At 37.9% G+C, this 25,615-nt stretch overlaps 1 protein-coding gene and 1 non-coding gene across 4 annotated transcripts in view; both read left to right on the top strand.

Moving 5' to 3' along the window:
* ERC1 (ELKS/RAB6-interacting/CAST family member 1) overlaps positions 1 to 25,615 on the top strand; it is a 563,373-nt gene that overhangs the window by 217,463 nt on the left and 320,295 nt on the right. The window lies entirely within an intron of this gene.
* LOC114222630 (U6 spliceosomal RNA) lies at positions 3,408 to 3,511 on the top strand. The gene has a single exon (XR_003611983.1). It is a non-coding gene; the product is annotated as a U6 spliceosomal RNA (small nuclear RNA).

Below are 25,615 nucleotides of genomic sequence, written 5' to 3'. Positions count from 1 at the left end.
AACAGATCAACAAAACTAGGAGCTGGTTCTTTGAAAGAATTAACAAGATTGATAAACCCCTGGCCAGACTGATCAAAAAGAAAAGAGAAATGATCCAAATCAACAAAATCTTGAATGAAAGAGGAGAGATCACAACCAACACCAAAGAAATACAAACAATTATAAGAACATATTATGACCAACTCTATTCCAAGCAAATTAGATAACCTGGAAGAAATGGGTGCATTCCTAGAGATGTATCAACTACCAAAACTGAACCAGGAAGAAATAGAAAACCTGAACAGACCTATAACCACTAAGGAAATTGAAGCAGTCATCAAAAATCTCCCAAGAAACAAAAGCCCAGGGCCAGATGGCTTCCCAGGGGATTTCTATCAGACATTTAAAGAAGAATTAATACCTATTCTCATGAAACTGTTCCAAAAACTAGAAATGGAAGGAAAACTTCCAAATTCATTTTATGAGGCCACCATTACCTTGATCCCAAAACCAGACAAAGACCCCATCAAAAAGGAGAATTACAGACCAATATCCTTGATGAACATGGATGCAAAAATTCTCACCAAAATACTAGCCAATAGGATCCAACAGTACATTAAAAGGATTATTCACCACGACCAAGTGGGATTTATCCCTGGGCTGCAAGGCTGGTTCAACATCCGCAAATCAATCAACGTGATACAATACATTAACCAAAGAAAGAACAAGAATCATATGATTCTCTCAATAGATGCAGAAAAAGCATTTGACAAAGTACAGGATCCTTTCTTGATCAAAACTCTTCAGAGTATAGGGATAGAGGGTACATACCTCAATATCATAAAAGCCATCTATGAAAAACCTACAGCGAATATCATTCTCAATGGGGAAAGGCTGAGAGCTTTTCCCCTAAGGTCAGGAACGCGGCAGGGATGTCCACTCTCACCACTGCTATTCAACATATTATGAGAAGTCCTAGCCACAGCAATCAGACAACAAAAAGAAATGAAAGGCATCCAAATCGGCAAAGAGGAAGTCAAACTCTCACTCTTTGCAGGTGATATGATACTGTATGTGGAAAACCCAAAAGACTCCACCCCAAAACTGCTAGAACTCATACACGAATTCAGTCAAGTAGCAGGCTATAAAATCAATGCACAGAAATCAGTGGCATTCCTATACACCAACAACAAGACAGAAGAGAGACAAATCAAGGAGTCGATCCTATTCACAATTGCACCCAAAACCATAAGATACCTAGGAATAAATTTAACCAAAGAGGCAAAGGATCCGTACTCAGAAAACTATAAAATACTCAGGAAAGAAATTGAAGAAGACACAAAGAAATGGAAAAACGTTCCATGCTCATGGATTGGGAGAACCAACATTGTGAAGATGTCAATGCTACCTAGAGCAATCTACACATTCAATGCAATCCCCATCAAAATACCATCCACTTTTTTCAAAGAAATGGAACAAAGAATCCTAAAATTTGTATGGAACCAGAAGAGACCCCGAATAGCCAGAGGAATATTGAAAAAGAAAAGCAAAGCTGGCGGCATCACAATTCCGGACCTCCAGCTCTATTACAAAGCTGTCATCATCAAGACAGTATGGTACTGGCACAAAAACAGACACATAGATCAATGGAACAGAATCGAGAGCCCAGAAATGGACCCTCAAGTCTATGGTCAACTTATCTTTGACAAAGGAAAGAATGTCCAATGGCAAAAAGACAGTCCCTTCAACAAATGGTTTTGGGAAAATTGGACAGCCACATGCAGAAGAATGAAACTGGACCATTTCCTTACACCACACACAAAAATAGACCCCAAATGGTTGAAAGACCTAAACGTGAGACAGGAGTCCATCAAAATCCTAAAGGAGAACACAGGTAGCAACCTCTTTGACCTCAGCTGCAGCAACTTCTTCCTAGAAACATCACCAAAGGCATGGGAAGCCAGGGCAAAAATGAACTATTGGGACTTCATCAAGATAAAAAGCTTTTGCACAGCAAAAGAAACAGTCCACAAAACCAAAAGACAACCGACAGAATGGGAGAAAATATTTGCAAATGACATATCAGATAAAGGGCTAGTATCCAAAATTTATAAAGAACTTATCAAACTCAACACCCAAAGAACAAATAATCCAATCAAGAAATGGGCAGAAAACATGAACAGACATTTTTCCAAAGAAGACATCCAAATGGCCAACAGGCACATGAAAAAGTGCTCAACATCGCTCGGCATCAGGGAAATCCAAATCAAAACCTCCATGAGATACCACCTCACACCCGTCAGAATGGCTAAAATTAACAAGTCAGGGAACGACAGATGTTGGCGGGGATGTGGAGAAAGGGGAACCCTCCTACACTGTTGGTGGGAATGCAAGCTGGTGCAACCCCTCTGGAAAACAGTATGGAGGTTCCTCAAACAGATGAAATTAGAGCTACCATTTGATCCAGCAATTGCACTACTGTGTATTTACCCCAAAGATACAAATGTAGGGACCCGAAGGGGTACGTGCACCCCAATGTTTATAGCAGCAATGTCCACAATAGCCAAACTGTGGAAAGAGCCAAGATGTCCATCGACAGATGAATGGATAAAGAAGAGGTGGTATATATACATAATGGAATATTATGCAGCCATCAAAAAGAATGAGATCTTGCCATTTGCAACGACGTGGATGGAACTGGAGGGTGTTATGCTTAGTGAAATAAGTCAATCAGAGAAAGACATGTATCATATGACCTCACTGATATGAGGAATTCTTAATCTCAGGAACAAACTGAGCGTTGCTGGAGTGGTCGGGGGTGGGAGGGATGGGGTGGCTGGGTGATAGACATTGGGGAGGGTATGTGCTACAGTGAGCGCTCTGAATTGTGCAAGACTGTTGAATCACAGATCTGTACCTCTGAAACAAATAACGCAACATATTTTAAGAAAAAAGAAAAAGGAGAAGATAGCAGGAGAGGAAGAATGAAGGGGAGTAAGTCAGAGGGGGAGACGAACCAGGAGAGATGATGGACTCTGAAAAACAAACTGAGGTTTTTAGAGGGGAGGAGGGTAGGGGGTTGGGTTAGCCTGGTGATGGGTATTAAAGAGGGCACATTCTGCATGGAGCACTGGGTGTTATGAACAAACAATGAATCATGGAACACTACACCAAAACAAATGATGATTAATGATGATATGGTGATTAACATAAGAATAAAAAATAAAAAAAAAAAGCTTTCTGTCAAAAACTTCAATTCAGTTAACTTTGAGTAACTGCTATGAGCTAGGCCTTGCCTCAGATGTAAGGTCCTTGCCTACAAGGTGACCAGTGTGATAGTGAGAACAAACATGGAAATACGTGAAATTAAATGTAAGATGGGACTAATTATCATGCTCTTCCCTTGCTGATTAAAAGCTGTTGAACTGGTGCTCGCTTCCGTAGCACAGTTACTAAACTTGGAACAATACAGAGATTAGCATGGCCCCTGCAAAAGGGTGACAGGCAAATTCGTGACGTGTTCCATTTTTAAAACAAAACAAAAACTGTTGTTCATTTAAAGCATTTTTTGGTAGAACTTAACCGTGTTTATATACAGCTCCACATTGTTAATGATTTTATATTCTATGTCGAAATCTTTCTTTTTTATTATGGCTTATTATCTGTAGATTGTTATGGATACAGTGCCATAAAAATAAAAATCCTTCTTCAAAGCATCTCTTAAATAATCCAAAGACATTGTAATTAGACATAAAACATGTAAAACTCTTATTATTTTTAGTTTCTTGTATACTTTTGGGAATGATATCATATGAAATTGGTATTTTTAAGCCAAGTGTAGGTGTTTGGGTAGTATTATGAAATTTCACATCTTAGTTTGTATATTGAGTGTGAATGGAGCTGTTCTTGGGAAGGTAGAAGGAGAGGGAGTGTCTGTGTGTGTGCATACATGCAATATCTGTATATTCTCTCTGTAGCATTTTATGCATAATATAGATGTTTAATATGTAATACTTTAGCAATATCATTTTGCTTCTAAGTAGCATATTTTTAAGCTCTTTTTCTTTTTTTTTAAAGATTTCTTTATTTATTTTAGAAAGTGAATGAGACAAGCAGGGAGAGGGGTATAGGGAGAGAGAGAAAATCTCAAGTAGACTCTGCACTGAGCGCAGAGCCCGATGTAGGGCTCAGTCTCAGGACCCTTAGATCATGTCGTGAGCTGAAACAAAGAGTCAGATGCTCAACTGACTGAGCCACCCAGGTGCCCCTTTTAAGCTCTTTTTCTAGCTTAAACTTCTTTTTTCCAATGAAAACACAAATAGCTGAGTCAGATCTGAGTTTTGGTATTTCTTTAAACCTGACGATAGTAGCGTTCTATTTTTTTCCTTAAATTTTCAGGGGAGATTTTTTATGATAGGGTAACCTATTACACTAGCGTTATGTATGTCTTTTTGACAAAGAAAAAGGCACTAGAAATGTAGTTTCTGAAAAAAGTATTGATGGCTTCTTAATAGAATGTAAGTTTTGAAGGAGAACAAGAATTATTCCTTTCCAGATAAATTTTTTAGGTGTTTAAAGATAAGGAAAGTGTTCATTTTTTCGTTGCTTATTTATTGTTTTGAAATGTTAAACTGTATTTTCCCTTAGTAACATGTTTTGGGTAGATTTGTCAGTAGAGGGGATGTACTTAGTTTCCTTTTTAGGCATGTGTTCAACAGATATTTAATGAGCATCTTTGCACTAGGAGGAAGTATGCTAGGTGTTGTGAATTTCGAAAATGTAGCAAACATGTACCTTGAACTCTAGGAAGGCATTTCCTTTTTTTTTTTTAAAGATTTAATTTTTTTTTTAAAGTAATCTCCACATCCAGTGTGGGGCTCGGACTTAAAATCCCGAGATCAAGAGTCATAGACTTCACTGACTGAGCCAGCCAAGTGCCCCTATGAAGGCATTTTCATAGGTATAATGAGATATAAATGTGGTTCAAACTAATATGAGGAACAAATTAACATCTCATAAGATACATTTAAAGTGGGTATGGGAGCTGAGGGGGGTCAGTAGTAGTTATGACCTAACAGATTTACCTAAGTTTGAGTTTGAATTTTAAGAGGCAGAGGCTGAGGGAACAATGACAAAGTAGGGGAAGATTTAGTAGATCTCATGTGATCCTGAGAATTCTGTATTTTCAGCAAGGTACCAAGTGATGCTCATGATGTGTGTTCATGGATCACACTTTGAATAGCAAGGTGGTGGACCACATTTTATAAAACTTCTTGTGACAGAGACCTGCAGAGATCACACTGTCTTCTTTTCCATTTTTGCTTTTCTCTCTTCTTATACATTCATGTCTGTGTGAGAGTAGAGAGTGTTCAATCTATTATTCATCATTTCATTGTTACAATAGTTGGGAACTCATCAACTGAGAATCAGATTTTAAAGGATTAATTCATTAATGAATCTCTCTTTTCTCCTTTTCCTGCATGAAGAATAATAAAAATATAAGTTCACTTAGAATTTAACTCCAGTTAAATTAATTAAGTTAATTCATTCAGGCATAATAGCAGTCAGTCTGAGAGAGTTAAAAAAATCTATACTAAGCCATTTAAATCCTTTTCTTTCTGTTTGCCCTTTGTATGGATTTACTAGCATATTTGGGTTTTCTTGTCAATGGATTTAAATCAAATTACATGTTGATCTATTTATAAGTAAAGAGAAGGTAATTTCATGTTTCACAGATCCTATTAGGTCTCAGAATATTTATTTCTGAATATACATTATAGTAACATCTTCCGTTTTTACTCTTAACGTATGTTTTGATGATACTGCCCTTTGTGTTCTTTACCTAAGAAACAGTATTGAAAAGGATATTAATGAGGCAAGAAAGTTGGGTGTATTCATCCACTCTAGTTAATTTGTGAATTCAGAACTCTACATGCACTCATGCTTATGTGTGCACACACACAAAATACAAGGAGGTGAGGTAGGAAAGACAATAGGAGAGAGATTAATCTTCTTACATTTTTCTATACTTGGTTGCCTGACTTATTAGATAAAATCATTTTATTTTCTATTTAATTATCCTTTATTCTGTAGAGTGAAAATGTAAAGGTAATAGCCAGAAAACTAAGATAAAGAAAAGAAATTTAAAATATAAAAAGAAAATGTTAGCAAGTGGAAAATTAAAGACCAAAAAAAAAGGGAAACTTAAATGTGCCATACTGGACTACTTTCTGTTAGTGTGATACAGATGAAGACCCTATTTTGAGATAAAACCATATCTCTTTTTTTTTAAGTATTTTTTTATTTTAGAGAGAACGTGTATGTGTGTGTGTGTGAGCAGGGGAAGGGGAAGAGGGAGAGGGAGAGAGAATCTCGAGTAGACTTTGTGCTCAACATGGAACCCATGGAGGGCTTGATCTCATGACCCTGAGATCATGACCTGAACTGAAATCAAGAGTCCACCAATTAACTGACTAAGCCACCCAGGTACCCCCATGTCTCATTTTTTAAAAACATAACTTTAAAATGTTTTAAAAAAATATTTTGTCTGTTGGGGCATCTGGGTGGCTCAGGTCATGTTCTCATGGTTGTGAGTTCGAGCCCTGAGTCGGGCTCCACACTCAGCTTGGAGTTTGCTTGGGATTCTTTCCCTTACCTTTCCTTTTCCCTCCTTCCCTCCACCCAACTTGTGTATGTGCTGTCTCCCTCTCAAATAAATAAATATATATAAAATATTTTGTCTATTTTAGAAAATTTAGAAACTACAGAAAACCATTAGAGAAAAATTAAAAACATCTTAAGTATTTTCCTTTTCAATATTTAATTTTTAATTTTTTTGGTTATGTGTGTGTGCGTGTGCACACACATATGTGTTTAGGATCATGCTTTGAATTTACCTTGCTATTCTATATTTGTTACTTAGCATTTTATCATGTGGTTTTGGAGTTGATGCAGGTAATCATTAAAATCGTATAACCAATATTTTGAAAACCAAAATAAACATTTTTGGTTTTTAAACACACACTATAAGTTGGATTGGAATGGTTGTTGGGATAGGATAGGGGCAGTGGATTTTTTTTTTTTTTTCCTGAAATATAACTAAACACCCTGACCTAGTTCTGTGACTTGGGGGTAAAGTCAGAAATTTAAAAAATCACTAACTCTCAGATAATAATTATGATAAAAAGTGCTGAAGAATGAAATGGGTTTTGATTGGATCAAAAGTTAAGCCTATAAAGTTGGCCCTCTAATGGAAAAAATATGCAGGTGATTTTAATTAGGTTTATTACTCCATGTGTCATAATGCTCCGAGTAACCAGGTTACTGCTACAGGCGTTAGTGGTTGCTAGCACCATCTGGAATAATCCACAGGTACAGAGTGAGAAGAATTATACACCATGTGAAATTTTTTTCTCTTTTAAAACAGCAAAATGTTTGTACCTAGTAAAGCAATGTTACGAGGAATTTAATCTTGAGAAAGAGCAACTTGATTCATGAAAACAAAGTCTTGCTTCATTTTTTGGTCTTTTCTAATGCAAAGGTCCTAATCTCTTTTTTCCATTACTTGATATAATTGACTTCAGATTAATAAAAATGGAATTATTAGCACAGAAAATTTTGTAATGAGAAGAATCAAATATAAACATGACTTACATTTCTATTTCTTCTTTTTTTGTTTTTGTTTTTATTAAAGATTTTATTTATTTGAGAGAGAAAGAGAGCATGAGCAGGGGGGAGGGGCAGAGGGAGAGGGAGAAACATACTCCCTGCTGAGCAGGGAGCCCAACACGGGACTCGATCCCAGGACCCTGGGATCATGACCTGAGCCGAAGGCAGATGCTTAACCTACTGAGCCACCCAGGTGCCCCACATTTCTATTTCTTCTATGGGTAACTTTTTATTATATTCTCTGTGGTTGAATCTTTCTGTGAATATTCAAGATGGCAGAAGGTACAGATCTGAAATGTGGCCTTGGCATAGCTTATTAGTGTGCACTTCCATTAGAGAATGACTTTTTATCCTGCCATCTATGTCATTAATTTACTGTTTTATTTTGAATAATTTTTATAGATAAAATTCTGTGCTGAAGAAGCATTTAGAAATTATTTTTAAATAATTTTGTTGCCTATAGGTAGAATCACATTCAAATCAACCTAAAAGAGAATGTGTGTTTTCAAAATCTTGTAAAGAGGATCCCACAGTTTTGTTGACAGTTTTATTAACTATATTCTCTGAGAAACCTTCGTTACAGAAAGCAACAAAAATATCAGAATTTTTTCATTAATTTTATAAATGTTAAGCTGGAGGAAAGTAAAGAAATTTATAGAGGTAAATATACAAAATATAAGATAGGGTTTGTCTTGTGACAAAATTGGTTTAACATTGGAAAATCTCAAAAGCATGTCAATAAAATAAGCATTCACATAGTCACAACTAAAACAACTTTTGTTAGACAAGGAAAGATAAAAAGTTTCCACAGAAAATTTAACAAAAAGTTCAATAAGAAAAGATAAAAAGAATGTAAAGATTGAAAAAAAATCCTCATATATTATATGTGTTTCCCTGAAATACTGAAAAGAATATGCAGAAAAATTATTAACAGAAACATTTACTGAGTTAGTTCCATATAAACCCACATATAGAAATCAAGTGCATGTCTACATGCCAGCAAGAAAAAATTAGAATAAAATTAATTTAATAAAATACATCAGTGGAATAATTTATTCAGGAAAGGTTCATCTGTGTTTGGGACTATTAGATGAAAAGTTGGTGAAAGGTGAATTTTATAGACAGAAGAGAAGGCTGTTACTACCTTAATACACTGATGAATCCTAGCTTCATTAAGAATAGGAAAACCAGGGCACCTGCGTGGCTCAGTTGGTTGGGTGACTGCCTTCGGCTCAGGTCATGATCCTGGAGTCCCCGGATCGAGTCCCACATCGGGCTCCCTGCTCAGCGGGGAGTCAGCTTCTCCCTCTGACTCTCTTCCCTCTCGTGCTCTCTATCTCTCATTCTCTCTCTCTCAAACAAATAAATAAAATCTTAAAAAAAAAAAAAGAACGAGAAAACCAGACATTATATGCTTTCTTATGTGAGGCCATATGAAGTATACAATGTTATTATTTAGTATTATGACTTACAAAGTTAAAACTGAATCTGGTCAAGTTTTTCACGCTAACTCTCAGTATCTAAAAAAGCAAAAAGCAAAAGGCAGGAAATGAGTTAAATGACTCCATGAAGAAACAGACAAATCACCCAAAATGTAAGTCATTTTACAAGAAAAACGGGAATCTGTTTCTTTAAGAAGTCAGTGGCATTTAAAAAGGGGGCAGAGGAAGAAGTAAGGGACTTTTCTATAGATTAATAGAGCTTTGAAGAATTTAAACACAATGCTGTGGACCTTTTATGAATTCTGATTCAAACAAGCCAACTGTGAAAATACTTCTTTTGAGACAACTGGGGAACATTGAATATGGACTGGACATTAGATAACAGTGAATTGTTAATATTGTCAATACTTACATTGTTGAATACTTTTTTGGGAGTACTTTGTATAAGGAACTGTGTGTAATGACATGGTGCTGGAATTTAAAATGACAGCAAAACATATAAGGTACCTAGGAATGAAATACATGGAACTCTTTTATTGAAGAAATTAAAACACTTTGTTGAAAACCTTTTAAGGATAACTAAATAACTAGAGAGACATACCATGTCAGTGAATTGGAAGGTTCAAGAACCTGAAAGTATCTGTTCTTCCCAAATTGATATATAGATTCAGTGCAGTTTCAATAAAAATCCCAAAAGGCTCTTGCTGAGTTTTGATTGCTGTTGTTGATTGGTTGATTGATTGGTTGATTGGCTGGTTTTGAGGAGCTTGACAGACTGGTTCTGAGATTTAAATGAGAAGTCTAAAGGGCCAGGAAGCACCAAGATGGTCCTGAATGAGAACAAGGTAGGCAGCCTTGCCTGAAATAACTATTGAGATTTCTTATAAAGACATAATAATTAAGGAAGCATAGATTTGGCACAGAAATACACAAAGATACTAGAGAGCCACAAAATAGGCACGCATATTTTCAGAAACTTTATATATGACATTTGTGACAATGCCTGTTAGTGCTGTTGGGACAGTGAGTTATCCATATATGTAAAAAATGAAATTTTATTCTTACCTCAAATCATACCCAAAAGATGAAATTATATCTTTAGCTCATACCATATACAACATCAGTGTCAAATGGATTAATGAGTTCAGTGTGAAAGACAAAGTCACAAAATTTTTAAGAGAATATCTTTATGAGCTTGGGATAGGGAAGATATTGTGAAAAAGTCACAAAATTGAAAACCATAAAGAAAATTGGTACATTTGATACAATAAAAAATTTAAATTTTACAATTGAAAACATACCATAAAGCTATTAAGAAGTAATTCATAGATTGGGAGAATATATTTGTATAACAGATATATACAGATAAGGGATTATTATACAGAATATATAAAGAAGACTTACAAGTCATTAAGAAAAAGATACCTAATTTAAAAATGGGCAAAATACATAAATAGCTATTTCACAGATGTGGAAACAGGAATGACCAAATACCATATGAAAAGATGTTCAGAAGTACTGGGGAAGATGGCAGAGTAGGAGGACCCTAACCTCACCTCATCCAATGGATTCAACTAGATAACAGCCACATAACTGTAAATAACCCAGAAAATGACCTGAAGACTGGCAGAACAGACTCTCCATAGCTAAATGTAGAAAAGAGGCCACATCGAAGAGGGTAGGAATGGTGAAAAGTGGTTAAGAGCTAAATGGACCCACAGGATTTTCTGTGGGAGGGAGGGATGCCTCAGACTTGCAGAGGTCAAAGAAACATACTCTCACACTAGGGAGTCTGCATAGGGAAGGGGAATTCCCATAATATTTGTATTTGAAAAACAAAAGGTGCTGAATTTCATGCATTCTTAGTCAGTGGGGCTTAAAACCTGGAAATTTGAAAAATCAGCAGTCTCATGGGAAAGCCAGTAGAGTGAGAGGAAACTGAGTCCCCACTTTTAAAGAGAGCACAACAAAGAGCCCCCTAGAGACATAGCATAGAAGCAGCAGTTTGAAAAACTCCTGGGGTATACTGGAGGGAGATTTGTTTACTAGTCTCAGAGTGTGTGCTGGAAGGAGAAGCATCCTTATGAGATTTCTCCAGGAACAAAGAAGCTGTTGGGCACCATTTCCCTACCCAACCCACAAGCATAAACACATGGCCACCTGTGGGAATAAGCACAGTGCCCATACTTGCTACCTAACTTGCTAACAGTGGACATGTGACTTAAGACCTAAATGTGAGACCTGAAACCTTAAAAATCCTGAGAAGAGAGCACAGCAGTAATTTCTCTGACATCAGCTGTAACAACATTTTGCTAGATATGTCTCCTGAGGCAAGGTAAACAAAAGCAAAAATAAACTGTTGGGACCACATTAAAATAAAAAACTTCTGCACAGTGTAGGAAGCAATCAACAAAACAAGAAGAGAACCTAGTGAATGGGAGAAGATATTTGCAAATGACATATATGATAAAGGGTTTGTATCCAAAATATATAAAGAACTTCTACAACTCAAAATGAAAAAACCAAATAATCTAATTTTAAAAAGAGCAAGAGACATAAACACATTTCTCCATGGAAGACATATGGATCGCCAAAAGACACATAAAAGATGGACAACCCCACTCATCATCAGGGAAACACAAATGAAACACCACCTCACACCTGTTAGAATGGCTACAATCAAAAACACGACATGACAGGTGTTCGTGAGGTTGTAGAGAGAGAAAGGAACCCTTGTGCACTGTTGGTGGGAAAGCAAACTGGTACAGCTACTGTGGAAAACAGTGTGGTGGTTCCTCAAAAAATAGGACTGCCAAATGATTCAGTAATTTAGTTTTTCAACTATTTACTCAAAGAATATGAAAATACTAGTTCAAAAAGATATATGCTGTTCCATGTTTAATGCAACATTAAATAGCCAAATTATGGAAGCAGCCCAAGTGTCTATGGATAGATGAATGGATAAAGAAGGTGTGATACGCGCGTGCGCGCGCACACACACACACACACACACACACACACACACACACAGGAATATTATTCAGCCATAAGACTAATGAAATCTTGCCATTTGCCGCAATGTAGTTGGAGCTAGAGAGAATTATGCTGAGTGAAATAAGTCAGTCAGAGAAAGACGAATGCCATATGATTTCTCTCATATGTGGAATTTAAGAAACAGAGAAATGAACAAAGAAAAAGGCAAACCAAAAAACAGACTCGTAAACTATAGAGAACAAACTGCTGCTTGCCAGAGGGGAGGTGAGTTGGGGGATGGGTAAAATAGGTGAAGGGGATTAAGAGTGCACTTATCATGAAGAACACTGAGTAATGTATAGAATTGTTGAATCATGATATTGTACACCTGAAACTAATATAACACTGCATGTTAACTACACTGGAATTAAAATTTTTAAAAAATAGAGAAATGTTCAACTTTTTAAAACATCATATGATGAGATGTTATTTATATCTATCAGATTGTTAATATTTAGAAAATCAGTTAGTACTAAGTGTTAATGATCTCCTAGAGGTGTAACAGGTATTGCTGTGTACTACTAGTGAAAATACAAGTTAATACAATTTCTTGGAAAGTAATTTGTGAATTTGAAGGTATACCTATTGTATGCCCTAACATTTCAATTTCCAGGCCCATGCCTTGGAGAAACTATTGCATAGGTATATCAGAGTCTAACTAGCAGCATTGTTCGTAATAGTAAGAAAAACAAAACAACTGCAATGTTCATCACTTTGGGAATGGGTTGAAACAATTGCTTCATATTTATACTGTAGTGAAAATTGAAGGAATTGAAAAAAACTGCATTAACATTCATTGTTTAGTATGGGTCTCAAAGATGTATTGAAAAAATCATTTATTAGTAAACCGAATATGAATTTCAAATGGGTGCAAAATAAAGTATCCCTATATGTAACAAACTATAATAAAAGCAAAGGGATTTTAAACACAACATTTAGAATATAAGTCATTCTTTTTTTATGTTAATCACCATACATTACATCATTAGTTTTTGATGTAGTGTTCCATGTTTCATTGTTTGCATATAACACCCAGTGCTCCATTCAATGTGTCCTCTTTAATACCCATCACCAGGCTAACCCATCCCCCAACCCCCTCCCCTCTAGAACCCTCAGTTTGTTTCTCAGAGTCTATAGTCTCTCATAGTTCGTCTCCCCCTCCGATTCCCCCCCTTCATTTTTCCCTTCCTGCTATCTTCTTCTTTTTTTAAAACATATAATGTATTATTTGTTTCAGAGGTACAGATCTGTGATTCAACAGTCTTACACAATTCACAGCACTCACCATAGCACATACCCTCCCCAATGTCTATCACCCAGTCACCCCATCCGTCCCACCCCCCACCACTCCAGCAACCCTCAGTTTGTTTCCTGAGATTAAGAATTCCTCCTATCAGTGAGGTCATATCATACATGTCTTTCTATGATTGACTTATTTTGTTCAGCATAATACCCTCCAGTTCCATCCGTGTTGTTGCAAACGGCAAGATTTCATTCCTTTTGATGGCTGCATAATATTCCATTGTGTGTCTATATACACACACACACCACATCTTCTTTATCTATTCATCTGTCGATGGACATCTTTGCTCTTTCCATAGTTTGGCTGTTGTGGACAGTGCTGCTATAAACATCAGGGTGCACGTACCCCTTCGGATCACTACATTTGTATCTTTGGGGTAAAGACCCAGTAGGGCAATTGCTGTGTTGTATGGTAGCTCTATTTTCACCTTTTTGAGGAACCTCCATACTGTTTTCCAGAGTGGCTGCAACAGCTTGCATTCCCACCAACAGTGTAGGAGGGTTCCCCTTTCTCCGCATCCCCGCCAACATCTGTCGTTTCCTGACTTGTTAATTTTAGCCATTCTGACTGGTGTGAGGTGGTGTCTCATTTAGGTTTTGATTTGGATTTCCCTGATGCCGAGCGATGTGGAGCACTTTTTCATGTGTCTGTTGGCCACTTGGATGTCTTCTTTGGGAAAATGTCTGTCCATGTCTTCTGCCCATTTCTTGATTGGATCCTTTGTTCTTTGAGTGTTGAGTTTAATAAGTTCTTTATAGATTTTGGGTACTAGCCCTTTATCTGATATAACATTTGCAAGTATCTTCTCCCATTTTGTCAGTTGTCTTTTGGTTTTGTGAACTGTTTCTTTTGCTCTGCAAAAGCTTTTTATCTTGATGAAGTCCCAGTAGTTCATTTTTGCCCTTGCTTCCCTTGCCTTTGGCAATGTTTCTAGGAAGAAGTTGCTGCTGCTGAGGTCGAAGAGGTTGCTGCCTGTGTTCTCCTTTAGGATTTTAATGGACTCCTCTCTCACATTTAGGTCTTTCAACCATTTTGATTCTATTTTTGTGTGTGGTGTAAGGAAATGGTCCAGTTTTATTCTTCTGCATGTGGCTGTCCAATTTTCCCAACACCATTTGTTGAAGAGACTGTCTTTTTGCCATTGGACATTCTTTCCTGCTTTGTCGAAGATTAGTTGCCCATGGAGTTGAGGGTCCATTTCTGGGCTCTCTATTCTATTCCATTGATCTATGTGTCTGTTTTTGTGCCAGTACCATACTGTGTTGATGACAGCTTTGTAATAAAGCTTAAAGTCCGGAATTGTGATGCCGCCAGCTTTGCTTTTGTTTTTCAACATTCCTCTGCCTATTTGGGGTCTTTCCTGGTTCCATACAAATTTTAGGATTATTTGTTCCATTTCTTTGAAAAAAGTTGATGGCATGTGTAGATTGCTTTAGGTAGCATTGACATCTTCACAATATTCTTCCAATCCATGAGCATCGAACGTGTTTCCATTTCTTTGTGTCTTCCTCAATTTCTTTCATGAGTATTTTATAGTTTTCTGGATACAGATTCTTTGCCTCTTTGGTTAGATTTATTCCTAGGTACCTTAAGCTTTTGGGTGCAATTGTAAATGGGATTGATTCCTTAATTTCTCTTTCTTCTGTCTTGTTGTTGTATAGGAATGCCACTGATTTCTGTGCATTGATTTTATATCCTGCCACTTCACTGAATTCCTGTATGAGTTCTAGCAGTTTTGGGGTGGAGTCTTTTGGGTTTTCCACATAAAGTATCATATCATCTGCAAAGAGTGAGAGTTTGCCGATTTGGATGCTTTTGATTTCTTTTTGTTGTCTGATTGCTGTGGCTAGGACTTCTAATACTATGTTGAATAGCAGTGGTGAGAGTGGACATCCCTGCCGTGTTCCTGACCTTAGGGGGTTAAGCTTTCAGTTTTTCCCCATTGAGAAAGATATTCGCTGTGGGTTTTTCATAGATGGCTTTTATGATATTGAGGTATGTACCTTCTATCCCTATAGTCTGAAGAGTTTTGATCAAGAAAGGATGCTGTACTTTGTCAAATGCTTTTTCTGCATCTATTGAGAGGATCATATGGTTCTTGTTCTTTCTTTTATTAATGTATTGTATCACATTGATTGATTTGCAGATGTTGAAGCAACCTTGCAGCCCAGGGATAAATCCCACTTGGTTGTGGTGAATAATCCTTTTGATGTACTGTTGGATCCTACTCGCTAGTATTTTGGTGAGAATTTTTGCATCCATGTTCATCAAGGATATTGGTCTGTAATTCTCCTTTTTGATGGGGTCTTTGGTTTGAGGACAAGGTAATGGTGGCCTCATAAAACAAGTTTGGAAGTTTTCCTTCCATTTCTAGTTTTTGGAACAGTTTCAGAAGAATGGGTATTAATTCTTCTTTAAATGTTTGGTAGAATTTCCTGGGAAGCCATCTGGCCCTGAGCTTTTGTTTGTTGGGAGATTTTTGATGACTGCTTCAATTTCCTTAGTGGTTATAGGTCTGTTCAGGTTTTCTTTTTCTTCCTGGTTCAGTTTTGGGAGTTTGCACATCTCTAGGAATGCTTCCATTTCTTCCAGATTATCTAATTTACTGGCATATAGTTGCTCATAATATGTTCTTATAATTGTTTCTATTTCTTTGGTGTTGGTTGTGATCTCTCCTCTTTCATTCATGATTTTGTTTGTTTGGGTCATTTCTCTTTTCTTTTTGATAAGTCTGGCCAGGTGTTTATCAATCTTACTAATTCTTTCAAAGAACCCGCTCCTAGTTTTGTTGATCTGTTCTGCTGTTCTTTTGTATTTCATTGATTTCTGCTCTGATCTTTATATTTCTCTTCTCCTGCTGGGTTTAGGCTTTATTTGCTATTCTTTCTGCAGCTCCTTTAGGTGTAGGGTTACGTTGTATATTTGAAAACTTTCTTGTTTCTTGAGAAAGGCTCGTATTGCTGTATACTTTCCTCTTAGGACCACCTTTGCTGCATCCCAAAGATTTAGAACAGTTGTGTTTTCATTTTCATTTGTTTCCATGAACTTTTTTTAATTCTTCTTTAATTTCCTGGTTGACCCATTCATTCTTTAGTAGGATGCTCTTTAGCTTACATGTATTTGACTTTTTTCTGACTTTCCTCTTGTGACTGAGTTATAGTTTCAAAGCTTTGTGGTCTGAAAATATACAGGGAATGATCCCAATCTTTTGATACCAGTTGTCACCTGATTTTTGACCTAGGATGTGATCTATTCTGGAGAATGTTCCATGGGCACTAGAGAAGAATGTGTATTCTTTTGCTTTGGGATGGAATGTTCTGAATATATCTGTGAAGTCCATTTGGTCCAGTGTGTCATTTGAAGCCTTTATTTCCTTGTTGATCCTTTGCTTAGATGATCTGTCCATTTCAGTGAGGAGGGTGTTAAATTCCCCCAGTATTACTTATTTTTGTTGATGTGTTTCTTTGCTTTTGCTATTAACTGGCTTATATAATTGGCTGCTCCCATGTTAGGGGCATAGGTATTTAAAATTGATAGATCTTCTTGTTGGATAGACCCTTTAAGTAGGATATACTGTCCTTCCTCATCTCTTATTATTGCCTTTGGTTTAAAATCTAATTTGTCTGATATAAGGATTGTCACCCCAGCTTTCCTTTGGTGTCCATTAGCATGGTAAATGGTTTTCCACCCCCTCACTTTCAGTCTGGAGTTGTCTTTGGGTCTAAAATGAGTCTCTTGCAGACAGCATATCGATGAGTCTTGTTTTTTTATCCAGTCTGTTACGCTGTGTCTTTTGATTGGGGCATTTAGCCCATTTACATTCAGGGTAACTATTGAAGGATATGAATTTAGTGCCATTGTATTGCCTTCAAGGTGACTGTTACTGTATATTGTCTGTGTTCCTTTCTGGTCTATGTTACTTTCAGCTCTCCCTTTGCTTACAGGACCCCTTTCAATATTTCTTGTAGGGCTGGTTTGGTGTTTGGAAATTCTTTTAGTTTTTGCTTGTCCTGGAAGCTTTTTATCTCTCCTTCTATTTTCAATGACAGCCTAGCTGGATATAGTGGTATTTATTCTTGGTTGCATATTTTTCTTATTTAGTGCCCTGAATATATCATGCCAGTCCTTTCTGGCCTGCCAGATCTCTGTGGTTAGGTCTGCTGCCAATCTAATATTTCTACTGCTGCAGGTTACAGACCTCTTGTCTGAGCTGCTTTCAGGCTTTTCTCTTTGTCTCTGAGACTTGTGAGGTTTAGTATTAGATGTTGGGGTGTTGACCTATTTTTATCGATTTTTGAGGGAGGTTCTCTGTGCCTCCTGGATTTTGATGCCTGTTTCCTTCCCCAAATTAGGGAAGTTCTCTGCTATAATTTGCTCCAATATACCTTCTGACCCTCTCTTTCTTCTTCTTCTGGGATCCCAATTATTCTGTTGTTGTTTCGCTTTATGGTATCACTTATGTCTTGAATTCTGCCCTCACAATTCAGTAGTTGTTTATCTCTCTTTTTCTCTGCTTCTTTATTTTCCATCATTTGGTCTTCTGTATCACTAATTCTCTCTTCTGCCTTATTTATCCTAGCAGTTAGAGCCTCCATTTTTGATTGTACCTCATTAATAGCCTTTTTGTTTTTGACTTGGTTAGATTTTGCTCTTTTATTTCTCCAGGAAGGGTTTCTCTAATAATTTCTATGCTTTTTTCAAGCCCAGCTAGTATCTTTAAAATCATGATTCCAAACTCTAGGTCTGACATCGTACTAATGTCCATATTGAGTAGGTCCCTGGCAGTTGGTAGTACCTCTTGTTCCTTTTGTTGAGGTGATTTTTTCTGTCTTGTCATTCTGTACAGAGGAGAATAGATGAATGAGAGAACAAAATGCTAACAGGGTAACAACGACCCCAGAAAAATATACACCAAACAAATCAGAAGAGACCTGAAACCGGGGGAAAAGAAAGGGAAAGAAAGAAAAAAGATAAAAACAAAAAACAGAATATGATGAAATATGATCAAGCTGGTGCATAGATCACTGCCACAGACTAGATATTGGGCATATTTTGGTTTGTAAGAAGAAAGTGCCTCCCAAAATTTTAAAGAAAGAAAAACTTATATATGTACAAAAATAAGGGTAGATAGATGAAGGGATGGAATATGACTGTAACGATGAAAAGTATAAAAGATTTTATGAAAGGAATTGATAAGAAGTTGGTTGAAAAAAGAAAGAAGAGGATTTAAAAAAAAAAAGGGGAGAGAATGTGATCAGGCAGGAGACTAGAACAAAGCCATATACTAGTGTTTTAGGGTATATTTTGGTCTCTTAGAAAAAACTGTTTCTCAAAATTTTAAAGAGAGAACAGCTTATAAAAATATATACCAAAAAAAGGGTAACTAGTATGAATGGATAGAATATGACTCTAAAAATGAAAAATAAAAAATATTTTTTTAAAAAGGGATTGATAAGATGTTGGTTGAAAAAGGGAAAAAAATTTAAAAAAAATTAACTTTGGGTGGAGCAAGATGGCGGAGGAGTAGGAGACCTAGATTTCGTCTGGTCTCAGGAATTCAGCTGAATGGGGATCAAACCATTCTGAACACCTACGAACTCAACAGGAAATCGAAGAGGAGAGTAGCAACAACTTTCTGAACAGAGAAGCGACCACTTACTGGAAGGTAGGACGTGCGGAGAAGTGAATCCGAGGCGATATTCGGGAGGATAGATGGCGGGGGAGGGGCCTCCACCGGCCGCTTCTGGCAAGTGATAGAGCCGCGGACCACAAAATCGGACCTTTTAGAAGTCGGCTCCCGGAGGGACGTCGCTCCAGTGGCTAAGCGGGGGTCGAACCCTCACGGGACAGTGGGGTCTCAGGACCCTTGGGGTCACAGAAAGACCGGGGGAGCCTGAGTGCGCCAGAGCTCCCAGGTATCGGAGCAGGGAAGCCGGCTGCAGAGACGGAGCCGAGGCACGGGCTCTCACCTTGGGGTTGCCATAAACTGTGATCCGCGGCCCAGTCGGGCCACTGCTCCTGCAGCAGGGACCCAACAAGCGGCAAATCCGGGGAGACTCCCCTTCCTTCCCGGGGAGGAGCGGCGCGGGAACGCACCGCAGGGATCTGCTGGGTTTGGAGACTCCACACGGGGTCGGGTGCCAGAGATACAAACGCTCGGTCACAGGCCGGGTGAGCACAGAGAGCGGCCAGAGACAGGGGACAAGGGAGTGACTGCTTTTCTCTGGGGGCGCACTGAGGAGTGGGGCCCCGAGTTCTCAGCTCCTCCGGGTGGAGATTGGGAGGCCACCATTTTTGCCCTGGTCCTCCAAGGTTGTACGGAGAGCTTGCAGGGAACAAAAGCTCCTGAGATCAAGCCCGAGCAGCTTGCTTAGCCCGGACCGACAAGGGCGGGGCAATTCCGCCTCCGGCAAAGACATTTGGAAACCACAGCAACAGGCCCCTCCCCCAGAAGATCAGCATGAACAGCCAGCAAGCCAAGACCAAGTTTACCGATCAAGGAGAACGGGAGAACTCCAGCGCTAGGGGAATACTGCACATAGAATTCATGGCTTTTTGTTACCATGATTCATTAGTTCATCAAAGTTAATTTTTGTTAACTGTTTTTTTTTTCTTTTTCTTTTTCCCTTTTTCAGCCAACATCTTATCAATCTCTTTTTTAAAAAAAAAAACATTTTTAATTTTTCATTTTTAAAGTCATTTTATCCCTTCATAGTAGTTACCCTTATTTTTGGCATATATATATAAGTTGTTCTCTTTTAAAATTTTGAGATACAGTTTCTTCTAACAGATCAAAATATACCCTAAATCACTAGTGTATGGTTCTGTTCTAGTCTCCTGCCTGATCACATTCTCTCCCTTTTTTCTTTTTTTTTTTAAATCTTCTTTCTTTTTTCAAACAACTTCTTATCTTATCAAGTCCTTTTATAAAATCTTTAATAATTTTCATCTTTACTGCCATCTTCTATCCCTTAATTGTATCAACCTTATTTTGTACATATATGTCTTTCTTCCTTTAAAATTTTAGGAGGCACTTTTTTCTAACAGACCAAAATACGCCCAAAATCTAGTGTGTGGCACTGATCTATGCACTAGCCTGATCATATTTGATCACATTCTGCTTTTTTTGTATTGTTCTGTTTTTGTTTTTATCTTTTTTTCTTTTCTTTTTTTTTTCTCTTTCTTTTTTCTTTCTTTCCCTTTCTTTTCCCCTGGTTTCAGGTCTTTTCTGATTTGTATACAGTATATTTGCTGGGGACGTTGTAAACCTGTTAGCATTTTGTTCTCTCATTCATCTATTCTCCTCTGGACAAAATGAGAAGACGAAAAAAATCACCTCAGCAAAAAGAACAAGAGGTAGTACTGTCAGCCAGAGACCTACTCAATACGGACATTAGTACGATGTCGGACCTAGAGTTCAGAATCATGACTTTAAAGATACTAGCTGGGCTTGAAAAAAGCGTGGAAGTTATTAGAGAAACCCTTTCTGGAGAAATAAAAGAACTAAAATCTAACCAAGTTGAAATCAAAAAGGCTATTGATGAGGTGCAATCAAAAATGGGGGCACTAACTGCTAGGATAAATGAGGCAGAAGAGAGAATCAGTGATATAGAAGACCAAATGATGGAAAATAAAGAGGGTGAGAAAAAGAGGGAGAAACAACTACAGGATCACGAGGGCAGAATTCGAGAGATAAGTGATTCAATAAGACGAAACAACATTAGAATAATTGGGATCCCAGAAGAAGAAGAAAGAGAGAGAGGGGCAGAAGGTATATTGCAGCAAATAATAGCAGAGAACTTCCCTAATGTGAGGAAGGAAACAGGCATCAAAATCCAGGAGGCACAGAGAACCCCTCTCAAAATCGATAATAATAGGTCAACACCCCGACATCTAATAGTAAATCTTACGAGTCTCAGAGACAAAGAGAAAATCCTGAAAGCAGCTCGGGAGAAGAGATATGTAACCTACAATGTTAAAAATATTAGATTGGCAACAGACCTATCCACAGAGACCTGGCAGGCCAGAAAGGACTGGCAAGATATCTTCAGAGCACTAAACGAGAAAAATATGCAGCCAAGAATACTATATCCAGCTAGGCTGTCATTGAAAATAGAAGGAGAGATAAAAAGCTTCCAGGACAAACAAAAACTAAAGGAATTTGCAAACACGAAACCAGCCCTCCAAGAAATATTGAAAGGGGTCCTCTAAGCAAAGAGAGAGCCTAAAAGCAGCAAAGATCAGAAAGGAACACAGACAACATACAGTAACAGTCACCTTACAGGCAGTACAATGGCACTAAATTCATACCTTTCAATAGTTACCCTGAATGTAAATGGGCTCAATGCCCCAATCAAAAGACACAGGCTATCAGATTGGATTAAAAAACAAGACCCATCCATATGCTGTCTGCAAGAGACTCATTTTAGACCCAAAGACACCCCCAGATTGAAAGTGAGGGGGTGGAAAACCATTTATCATGCTAATGGACACCAAAAGAAAGCTGGGGTGGCAGTCCTTATATCAGACAAACTAGCTTTTAAAACAAAGACTGTAATAAGAGATGAGGAAGGACACTATATCCTACTTAAAGGGTCTATCCAACAAGAAGATCTAACAATTGTAAATATCTATGCCCCGAACATGGGAGCAGCCAATTATATAAGGCAATTAATAACAAAAGCAAAGAAACACATTGACGACAATACAATAATAGTGGGGGACTTTAACATCCCCCTGACTGAAATGGACAGATCATCTAAGCAAAAGATCAACAAGGAAATAAAGACTTTAAATGACACACTGGACCAAATGGACTTCACAGACATATTCAGAACATTGCATCCCAAAGCAACGGAATACACATTCTTCTCTAGTGCCCATGGAACATTCTCCAGAATTGATCACATCCTAGGTCACAAATCAGGTCTCAACTGGTACCAAAAGATTGGGATCATTCCCTGCATATTTTCAGACCACAATGCTTTGAAACTAGAACTCAATCACAAGAGGAAAATCAGAAAGAACTCAAATACATGGAGGCTAAAGAGCATCCTACTAAAGAATGAATGGGTCAACCAGGAAATTAAAGAAGAATTAAAAAAATTCATGGAAACCAATGAAAATGAAAACACAACTGTCCAAAATCTTTGGGATACAGCAAAGGCAGTCCTGAGAGTAAAGTATAAACCAATACAAGCCTTTCTCAAGAAACAAGAAAGGTCTCAAATACACAATCTAACCCTACACCTAAAGGAGCTGGAGAAAGAACAGCAAATAAAGCCTAAACCCAGCAGGAGAAGAGAAATAATAAAGATCAGAGCAGAAATCAATGAAATAGAAACCAAAGAACAGTAGAACAGATCAACGAAACTAGGAGCTGGTTCTTTGAAAGAATTAACAAGATTGATAAACCCCTGGCCAGACTGATCAAAAAGAAAAGAGAAATGACCCAAATCAACAAAATCATGAATGAAAGAGGAGAGATCACAACCAACACCAAAGAAATACAAACAATTATAAGAACATATTATGAGCAACTCTATGCCAGCAAATTAGATAACCTGGAAGAAATGGGTGCATTCCTAGAGATGTATCAACTACCAAAACTGAACCAGGAAGAAATAGAAAACCTGAACAGACCTATAACCACTAAGGAAATTGAAGCAGTCATCAAAAATCTCCCAACAAACAAAAGCCCAGGGCCAGATGGCTTCCCAGGGGAATTCTACCAAACATTTAAAGAAGAATTAATACGTATTCTCATGAAACTGTTCCAAAAACTAGAAATGGAAGGAAAACTTCCAAATTCATTTTATGAGGCCACCATTACCTTGATCTCAAAACAAGACAAAGATCCCATCAAAAGGGAGAATTACAGACCAATATCCTTGATGAACATGGATGCAAAAATTCTCACCAAAATACTAGCCAATAGGATCCAACAGTACATTAAAAGGATTATTCACCACGACCAAGTGGGATTTATCCCTGGGCTGCAAGGCTGGTTCAACATCCGCAAATCAATCAACGTGATACAATACATTAACCAAAGAAAGAACAAGAATCATCTGATCCTCTCAATAGATGCAGAAAAAGCATTTGACAAAGTACAGCATCCTTTCTTGATCAAAACTCTTCAGAGTATAGGGATAGAGGGTACATACCTCAATATCATAAAAGCCATCTACGAAAAACCTACAGCAAATATCATTCTCAATGGGGAAAGGCTGAGAGCTTTTCCCCTAAGGTCAGGAACGCGGCAGGGATGTCCACTCTCACCACTGCTATTCAACATAGTATTAGAAGTCCTAGCCACAGCAATCAGACAACAAAAAGAAATGAAAGGCATCCAAATCGGCAAAGAGGAAGTCAAACTCTCACTCTTTGCAGATGATATGATACTTTATGTGGAAAACTCAAAAGACTCCACCCCAAAACTGCTAGAACTCATACACGAATTCAGTCAAGTAGCAGGCTATAAAATCAATGCACAGAAATCAGTGGCATTCCTATACACCAACAACAAGACTGAAGAGAGACAAATCAAGGAGTCGATCCCATTCACAATTGCACCCAAAACCATAAGATACCGAGGAATAAATTTAACCAAAGAGGCAAAGGATCTGTACTCAGAAAACTATAAAATACTCAGGAAAGAAATTGAAGAAGACACAAAGAAATGGAAAAACGTTCCATGCTCATGGATTGGAAGAACCAACATTGTGAAGATGTCAATGCTCCCTAGAGCAATCTACACATTCAATGCAATCCCCATCAAAATACCATCCACTTTTTTCAAAGAAATGGAACAAATAATCCTAAAATTTGTATGGAACCAGAAGAGACCCCGAATAGCCAGAGGAATATTGAAAAAGAAAAGCAAAGCTGGCGGCATCACAATTCCGGACCTCCAGCTCTATTACAAAGCTGTCATCATCAAGACAGTATGGTACTGGCACAAAAACAGACACATAGATCAATGGAACAGAATCGAGAGCCCAGAAATGGACCCTCCACTCTATGGTCAACTTATATTTGACAAAGCAGGAAAGAATGTCCAGTGGAAAAAAGACAGTCTCTTCAACAAATGGTGTTGGGAAAATTGGACAGCCACATGCAGAAGAATGAAACTGGACCATTTCCTTAAACCACACACAAAAATAGACTCCAAATGGTTGAAAGACCTAAACGTGAGACAGGAGTCCATCCAAATCCTAAAGGAGAACACAGGTAGCAACCTCTTCGACCTCAGCCGCAGGAACTTCTTCTAGAAACATCACCAAAGGCACAGGAAGCCAGGGCAAAAATGAACTATTGGGATTTCATCAAGATAAAAAGCTTTTGCACAGCAAAAGAAACAGTCCACAAAACCAAAAGACAACCGACAGAATGGGAGAAAATATTTGCAAATGACATATCAGATAAAGGGCTAGTATCCAAAATCTATAAAGAACTTATCAAACTCAACACCCAAAGAACAAATAATCCAATCAAGAAATGGGCAGAAGACATGAACAGACATTTTTCCAAAGAAGACATCCAAATGGCCAACAGGCACATGAAAAAGTGCTCTACATCGCTCGGCATCAGGGAAATCCAAATCAAAACCTCAATGAGATACCACCTCACACCCGTCAGAATGGCTAAAATTAACAAGTCAGGGAACGACAGATGTTGGCGGGGATGTGGAGAAAGGGGAACCCTCCTACACTGTTGGTGGGAATGCAAGCTGGTGCAACCCCTCTGGAAAACAGTATGGAGGTTCCTCAAACAGTTGAAATTAGAGCTACCATTCGATCCAGCAATTGCACTACTGGGTATTTACCCCAAAGATACAAATGTAGGGACCCGAAGGGGTACATGCACCCCAATGTTTATAGCAGCAATGTCCACAATAGCCAAACTGTGGAAAGAGCCAAGATGTCCATCGACAGATGAATGGATAAAGAAGAGGTGGTATATATACACAATGGAATATTATGCAGCCATCAAAAGGAATGAGATCTTGCCATTTGCAACGACGTGGATGGAACTGGAGGGTGTTATGCTTAGTGAAATAAGTCAATCAGAGAAAGACATGTATCATATGACCTCACTGATATGAGGAATTCTTAATCTCAGGAACAAACTGAGGGTTGCTCGAGTCGTCGGGGGTGGGAGGTATGGGGTGGCTGGGTGATAGACATTG

The sequence above is a fragment of the Eumetopias jubatus genome, unplaced genomic scaffold, assembly GCF_037043125.1.
Source record: "Eumetopias jubatus isolate StellerSeaLion01/CBP00866 unplaced genomic scaffold, mEumJub1_p1.0 scaffold_8, whole genome shotgun sequence".
Classification (NCBI taxonomy): domain Eukaryota; kingdom Metazoa; phylum Chordata; class Mammalia; order Carnivora; family Otariidae; genus Eumetopias; species Eumetopias jubatus.
This window is presented reverse-complemented; position numbering and strand designations above follow the sequence as displayed.